The following is an 8920-nucleotide window of genomic DNA, read 5'->3' on the forward strand; positions in this document are numbered from 1 at the left end:
TTGTCTGGAAGAGAACTTTTTTTTCCTGGGGCTTCTAGAATATGAATATGATTTTTGACTGCCATTATGAATCAGGCCTCAGAGGGTCGTGGACTCTAGCGACTGGTTACTGGAGATTATGACCAACTGAGGCCAGATGGACGATGTCCATCGAAAGAGGGCATCACCTACAAACTGTAGCAACATTTTCTTCTTGAAAAATAATTTTGTATTTCCCAGCCAACATAGACACTTGCTAAATATTCCAAACCCACTGCATTTTCTGCAAGTATCCTCTATGCTTCATTTGGGGCCAGTGACTTCATCACCATTTGACATCTGATTTTCTTTTTCTTTTTTTTTTTTTTTTCTGTTTGAGATAGAGTCTGGCTCTGGCGCCAGGCTCCAGGCTGCAGTGCAGTGGCGCAATCTCTGCTCACTGCAACCTCCACCTCCCGGGTTCAAGCAATTCTGCTTCACCCTTCCGAGTAGCTGGGACTACAGGTGCACGCCACCACCACGCCCAGCTAATTTTTGTATTTTTTAGTAGACCTGGGTTTTCACCATGTTGGCCAGGATGGTCCCAGTCTCTTGACCTCGGCTTCCCAAAGTGCTGGCATTACAGGCATGAGCCACTGTGCCCAGCCTGACACCTGGTTTTCTAATGTCACCAAGTGAATAAAAGACTCCTGCCAACAGGACCCAGCATGATGTAATCCTCACGGTGTTTCTTTCTTCTCTTATTGTAGGAAACCTTTGAGGCCGAGTGTCACCACCGTACGTATTCTTTTCCTTTTAAACAGTTACTGAGACGTAGTTGACATAGAAACCAATTCACCCATTTCAAGTAGGTGATTCAGTGTTTTTACTCTATTTACAGGGTTGTGCAGCCATTGTCACAATCTAATTTCAGAACCTCTTCATTCCCCCTCAAAAAGCCCCATTAGTAGTGACTCCTCTGTTTTCCCCAACCCCCATACCTCTGGTTCTAGGCAGCCCTAATCCACTTCCTGTTTCTATAGCCAGTGCCTTTCTGTATTCACCGGTTGTTCAAATGACTATTTCACATTGATGATGTTGCCCTAGCTAGGAAGCCAAGGCTCTTTCATTTCTTTCTGCCCCTCCCCTTTGCCTTCCTTCAGCACCAAGGAGAATGGTCCAGCAGCAGCTCAGTCCATGCTTGTCAACCGCCCAGCTCCACACACTCCAGCCCCACTCCACGTTCCCCAAAGCTCCTTGTGGGATTCCTCAGCAGCACCAATGCCCTGACTGTCACTCTGTGTTCTCCTAGCTCCTGTTCGAGACCTGGAGGAGTGTATCCTTGGCAGCCAGGAGGCGGAGGTGTCATACTATGTGGTAAGATGCATTTCTTTGTCTGGAAGAGAAATGGGTTTTTTCCTGGAACTTTTAGAATATGAAGTGAATATGATTTTTGACTGCCATTGTGAATCAGGCTTCAGTTGTCATGGACTCTAGCGACCGGTCACTGGAGTTTATGACCAACTGAGGCCTGAGTGACGATGTCAGTCAAAACACAGCATCACCTACAAACTGTCTGGAAGTGAGCATATTTCTCAGTAGCAATGTTTCCTTCTTGAAAAATAATTTTGTATTTTCCAGCCGACATGGACACTTGCTAAATATTCCAAGAAAACCTACCGCCTTTTCTGCATGCATCCTCTATGCTTTATTTGGGGGCCAGCGACTTGATCACTGCTTGACATCTGGTTTTCTAATGTCACCAAGTGAATAGAAGGGCTGTGAGAACAGGACCCAGGGTGATCTGATCCTCATGGTGTTTTGTTTTTCTTTTTGCAGGAAGACTATACAGTCCAGCGTTACTACCGTATGTATTCTTTTATTTAAGACAGCTTTGAGATAGAGTTGACATGCAGACCACTTTGTCCATTTAAAGTGGGTGATTCAGTGTTTCTACTACATTTACAGGGTTGTGCAAGCATGTTTGTGTTCAGGTGGAAACTCAGTCTCCCATCACTTAGCCTAGTCATAGTTTCTGTGTACTCTGCTTAGGACATCTTGTAAAATGAAAAGGGTACAAGAGGTTTGCTTGAGGGACTGAGCATCAGGCTGAGCTCTTGGCTTCCTTCCTAGGAGGATGAAGAGTAGGTCAAGCTTCACAAGGTGGGACAGGAGAATCTCCATCATGCTGTGTTGATGCTACTGTTGAAACAGGTTTTTCTTTCCTTCTGGAAACTTTCATGCCCAGAAAGCCAAGGTAGTTGCTCTAAGTCATGATGAATACCAAGTGGACCACCTGATGGTGTGAGGTTTCTTTTGGAGCATACATTCTGTGGTGTGAGGTTTCTTTTGGAGCATACATTCTGTGGAAATACAGTGCTTTTCAGTTGAATCTGATGGTCCTGTATGTGTCAATATTTTTCCAACAGAACAAAACAATGAAACCATTTGATTTCATTGTTGGCAGTGTCACTTGTCCACTCTAGAAGTGATTTTCTCGTGACCAGATTGTCCTAGATATCTTTAATCTCTAGACGACAGCTTCCCAGTGGTGCTGCAAGGGCCCTGCTATGTGTGATTTAAGGAAAATGTCAGTCTTACCAACACTGAGATTCTTAGGATTCAGGGACAGCTGCTCTGTGGGCTCCATGGGACACAGCAAGAGAGCACCTTGTGCTAAACCTGAAGGGGAACATGATTTAGAGGATCAGAGAGGAAATAAATGAGGACATCTGGGACATTGTGAAAGGAGAATCTCAAGGTTGCAAGGTTAGGGGCATCCGTTCATCACCAGGGCCCAGGCAGGGTATGAGACCCCTTCCTTGGCCTTCCTCTCTGCTGAGAGCATGGACTTGGCCTTCCTCTCTGCTGAGAGCATGGTATAAACATCACCCTAAATGCCTTGAGAAAGGAGCTTCCTTCCTGACCCATGTCTTCTCCATCTCTCTGTGCAATGATGGCAATGACACCAGCAGAAATTGGTGAGAGGGGCAGAACAGGAATCAGGTCCCCACTTTTCTGACACAGAGCAGACAGGACATGAGTTAGTAGGAATGAACTTCAGGATCAGGCCAGACACAGAAAGGTCTCAGATCTTATCTTTCTGGGGCTGGGAGAGGTACATTTTCATTTTTTTGCCTCTTCCGGAAATCACCTGAGGAATGATCCTTCAGTAGACGCTGTTGGCCAAGGGTTGTCTGGCCCAGAAATGTGTTCAACTGGACGGAGGGCCATAGCTCTTGGCCTGGGCAGCTGCAGCATTCCCAAGTAGCAGGGCAGGTGGGGAGGGACACGAGTTCCAGTGCAGGGTGGGCTGAGCATAGAGATGGGGACCGATCCCAGATTCCAGGTCATCCTTGCAACTCTTCTGTGGAATCCATAACAACTCAGTTTCCACTTAATTTGGAGATGGTTTAAAATCTTCCATATCAAACTCTTATCTGAGTCTTCCCACAGATGGATAGAGGAACCCTGGCCATGGGCGTTTACTAGCAGGGCAGTGACTGTGTCTTCCTCATTTGTCCTTACCCCAGAGCTCAGTCCTGGGGTGGACATGTTAGGTCCCATGGATGTTTTAAGGAACACGCCCCTGGGATGAGCTCTAGGTCACCCCTGGGCTGGGATCTAGTACAGGTGTGGAAAGGTGTTCTTCTCAGCCTGTCCAGCCTGTTGAGCCCCACACTCATCCTGGAGCCTGCCCAGCTTCTGAGTCAGGGTCCCTGGAGATGAGGGCGAGCTCCTGAGGACAGTGAGACGCCCCCACCCCTGTGCTCCTGCTGCTCTGATCTAGTCTAGACGGGGTTTGCAGGGCCTTGCTCTTCCACTGGGTGCAATCGCGTCCCTGCGGGAATCCCTCTGGACCTGGTTCTTGTCCTCTGTCCTATCCCCAGCCCCACACAGTGACTGGCCCTTGTGCAGATGCTTAGGAAATAACCTTAAGTGTGTGGTAGGATCAGAGCAGCAAACGATTCTGGAAAAGACCAGGATAGGGGAGTCAGGTCTTCCTCATTTCTGGATCTCTGAATCTGTCCATTGTATATGTACCTCTTTATAGTTAAGTAAATTTAAATATATACAATTAGAAAATCAGAACCTCATCACAACTGCCACTGTGCAATGGACCTACAGCCATACAGCAGAGAGCATTTCCATCCCCACAGAATGCCGTCAGCACATCTGCTGTGAGCCTGGCTGAGGGTCTGATTGTTGAACTCATCTCACTCAAAGCGTGCACATCAAAGTTGGAATCTCAGGGTTGTGAGATTAGAGGTGAGACTTATAATGGGCCAGTGGAAGGAAAAAGTTGTAAGGTGATTCCTTCAGCTCGTCTTTCTCACGTGAAGGCTGGAATGTGTGAGCAATGCCTTGATGAAGACCTTTGACTCCGCAGAGCCCAGGGAGAGTCTGAGAACACCGAGGAAAGGGCAGGGTGATCTTGTGTAATCCAGTGTGACCTCACCTGGAGTAGGAGGGTGGGTGAGTCACTCGCTTCTTGCTGAGACTTGTGTCTCTAAAGATTGGCCAGTGGACACCATCCATGAGGGAAGCTGCAAAGGGACAGTTTCTACAGGTAGAAAATGATACCCCAGGAGTATTTCTGGGAGCAGCTGGGTTACACTGGTCACTTTGGAACCTAGGGGCTATGAAGTCAGAATCAAAAAAATGGTTGTAGAATCGGACTTGTTCCTGCTGTACTTTAAGAAGACAGAGATGAGAGGATGTGTGTCCGTGGGCTTTGTGGGCTGTGTTCGTAACCATCGTGTCTGGCTCTGGTATTTAATGATCCCTTTCCCCAGGAGACCAGTTTTATCTGCCTATGTCACTGCAAACATCAAAGCCTTGCTTTTTGATTGGTTAATATCTTTTGGGAATTGGGAATGCAAGAGTATTAGGTCTTGGCATTGTCTAAGATGCAAGATATTTGGTGAGACTCCCTCACGGTCGCAGTTGGAACGTAGTTGTTTCTCTGAGATGGTCTCAGAATCTTCAGTCCCACACTCCATATGCCATACCCAGCAGAGCTCCCTGAGTTACTCCCAGTCTCCAGCCACCAGGGCACTGACGTTTACTCTGTCTCCCTGCAGCTCCTCCTGAGGATTGCATGACTCTAATTTCAGTAACATCAGAGGAGGATGACTCAGCTGGTGATGATGACGTAGGAACCCCTTTCTCTGTCTTCTAAAGAATGGCCTGTCAGGGGTGGGGTGGCGGAAGGGAGAGGATCAGGATAAAAAGCTAGTAGATGCAGGGCTTAACACCTAGGTGATGGGTTGATATAGTATGTGCAGCAAACCACCATAGCACACGTTTACCTATTTCATAAATCTGCATCTCCTGCGCATGCGTCCTGGAACTTAAAATTCAAACCAAAACAAAACAAAAGATCTTTGCTTTTCTGATTTCTTTCCTTCTCAATTAATTTTGATATAAAAATCTGAGAAGGCACGTTATGTACGGCATATCCAATTCTCTTTGTTGGGGTGGAATTCAGTGGGAGTGTCTTCCCGTGAGACATTAGAATGTTTTAAAATAACAGCATCTATTATCAATTCTAATGCAGAGGAATTTTCCTCAACAGCAGTTTTCCTCCTTGCTTTAGGCATTGTGGCTTTGCCAATCTAAATCAACTTCATAGATAAATTCTGTGGGAAAAGCTCTTGGCTTTTCCACAGGTGTCCTTTATACTAGGAGTTTTGATTCTTGGCCTTTGACTCAACCACGGTTTCACAACTAGTTTTCTGAGGTCATCAAGAGACTAACAGATCTGTGTGAGGGTTGCAGCAGAATTGATGTGATCCTCATAGTGTCTTTTGTCTAATTGCAGATGTCATCATCCTGTGGCGATGGTACGTACCTTGAAGCAGCTCACTTGCTGAGAAACAGACTTGCTGGTTTTAACATATATCTATATATAAACCTGCTTCTGGGTTCCTGTTAAAAAACATTGGGGTCTGGTGAGAGCAAATAATTTTGCAAGTATATAACTATGACCAGAGGGGCTGTGTGAATGCGTGTGAACCCAGAGGACCAGCCAGGGGATCTGTGTGAGCCACGTTGGCTCACAAAGTAGGAGGAGGGAGTGCACCTCTCTCTGACTTATTCTGATATTTGTGGTTGTAAAGAGTGGATTCTGGAGAACTTCAACAGTGAAGAGTATGCCTTTCCAGGTAGGCAACAAAATGACAGCTGGGTTCCCAGGAGCCTTGAGGTGATGCCTGCTGCCTGGGAGGCTGAGGGAGCGTGTAGAAGGAGAAGAAGAAGGAGAAAATATGGGTAAAGGTTTGTTCTTTTCAGAGTTTAATGTCATAATGGTGAGAAGTACTATGTTTATGGGCTTTTGAGTAGCCTGTGTTTGCGATCACCTGTTCTTGCTTTATTATGTGAAGCCGATCTTTCTGAGAACATCTGCTCTTTTCTGCTTTTCTGCCTCTGCCACTGCAAAATGTCAAAGCCTTTGGCTTGAAACACAGTTCTGTCACAGGCAGTTATTTAATCCTGGGACAAAAATTCTTCCACAGTGTGCCCAGATTCTCACAGCATATTTGTTTGTCTGTCCTTGCTGTTTACTGGTGATAGCAAGGGCTCTTTCCCTGGGCATAGACGACAGGATGAAAATTCGCTCTGGGCTCACTGCAAAAGCCCCTGTGTCTTGGAAATGGAGGGAGAAGCACAAACTTGAGCATGCTGCTCAATTTCTTTATCTGAATGAGAGTATGCACCTTTACCATCATTTGTTGAAGAGGATTTCCTTTACCCATCGTGTATTCTCGGCACCTTTGTTGAAGGTCAGTTGACTATATATGCATGCCTTTAATTTGGGACTCTCTATTCTGTATCTGTGATGCTTATGGATGCCCCCATGCTAGGACCATGCTGTCTGAATTTCTGTATCTTTTTCTCTTGTAGATTTCAGTATCATTAATGTGTGTCTTCCAGCACTATCCTTTTTCAACAGTATGATGGTTATTTGAGACATATAGAAATTCATAAAAGTTTTAGGATTATCTTTTCCATTTCTGCGCAAATGGTTATTACCAGTTTGATAGTAGTTGTTGTGAGCCTGTAGATCATTTGTGTAGTATTGTGTATTAGTCAGATATAGATATAGTCTTTTCTTTTTCTTTCTTTTTTTTTGAGATGGAGTTTCACTCTTGTTACCCAGGCTGGAGTGCAATGGCACAATCTCGGCTCACCGCAACCTCCGCCTCCTGGGTTCAAGCAATTCTCCTGCCTCAGCCACCATGCCCAGCTAATTTTTGTATTTTTAGTAGAGACGAGGTTTCACCATGTTGACCAGGATGGTCTCTATCTCTTGACCACGTGATCCACCCGCCTTGGCCTCCCAAAGTGCTGGGATTATAGATGTGAGCTACTGTGCCCGGCCGGTATAGTCTTTCTATCCGTGAATACTACCTTTCCACTTATTGATGCCTTCTTCACTTCCTTTCAGTTACGTTTTGTTCTTATCAGGCTACAAGTATTTCACCTCCTGGGTTAGATTTATTTCGAAGTATCTAATTTTTTCAGAGGTTATTATCCATGGAATTACATTTGTAAGCTTCTTATTGGATTGTTCATATTGAATGCGTATTAACACAACTGCCGTTTGAGTGTTAACCATATACCCTGCAATTTTGATGAATTTATTAGCACTAATAGCATTCTTGTAGACTATCTCAGATTTTCTATATGCAGAATGTTAAAGTTCTCAGCTTCATACCTATTTTCTCAAGTATATTGTTACTGTGAAGGTCTATTCATACTCACCTACTGAATGGTGTCCTTCCAAATGGTGTAGTAAGGTTGTTCAAGAAATACTTTGCTGCCTTCTTACTCCACAATTTATACTTTTAATTCTTTGTTCATGCTATTGCATTCATTTTTTCCCCGTAGAGTAAAATGCATTATTTCTGATTAGATTCTGCATACCTAACTTGCCTCCTAGGTGTTTACTAGAAGAATATAGGAATGTCTATTGTGCTTCTGTTTTTCCACCATCAATGATCTTTTAAACTCCAGACTTCAGAATCTGAAGTGAATCTGGAATGTAGAAATGTGAGGGAAGCACACAAGAAAGAAACCTGACATTGCTAGTCCCAGGGCGTTCCTCTTTACCTCAGCCTGAATGTATATTTAGTTCACAACATTTGAGAGCATGTTGCCTCTACTTATATCACAAGTTTTCCCAAATACATGATGATAATATCTGGGTCTAGGCCAGTTTATCCACCAAAACTTAATTTTAAAAATTGTAACATGTAATGATAATATTATACATGGCAATAATATAATATGTCACATAGTCTAATAATATAATTACATGTTGTAATTTAAATAATATAACATTTATAAATGTTATACTATTAATATTATATTATATACTCTAGTATAATATATATTAATATTATATATTCTAATAATATAATATTAATAGTATAACATTTATGCTGCTGTGAACACTCATGTATAGGTTTTGGCATACATGTGTATTTTAATTTCTCCTGGACAAATACTTAAAAGCAAAATTTCTGGGTCATATGGTAACTCTACGTTTGGGTTTCTGAGGAGCTGCCAGATTGTTTTCCATGGTGGCTGTACCATTTTTGCAATCCCAATAGCAGTGTATGAGGGTTTCAGTTTCTTCACATCCTGTTTAATACCAAAACATAATTTTTACCATATTCTTGTCTATTATTCAAAATTCCCTATTTACAGAGATATCAATAATATAATATCACCCAACCTATTACCTTCCTCAGAAGTAAAAAATGCACAAATCGGGTCTCCTGTGACGCCATGCAGAGCACTTTTCCAAGGCTAAGCTACGGTCATCTCCCTAACTTGGCAGCAGGCTCAGTTTGAGCCACTTTACATTTAAGAGAAAGAAATCATACAGGATATTAAGTCATATGCATAGAACCTTCCATTCTGGTAGATAATTCTGCTCCCAAGTAAACTGGTG

Source organism: Sapajus apella, unplaced genomic scaffold, assembly GCF_009761245.1.
Source record: "Sapajus apella isolate SASKATOON/1434 unplaced genomic scaffold, GSC_monkey_1.0 scaffold95, whole genome shotgun sequence".
NCBI lineage: Eukaryota > Metazoa > Chordata > Mammalia > Primates > Cebidae > Sapajus > Sapajus apella.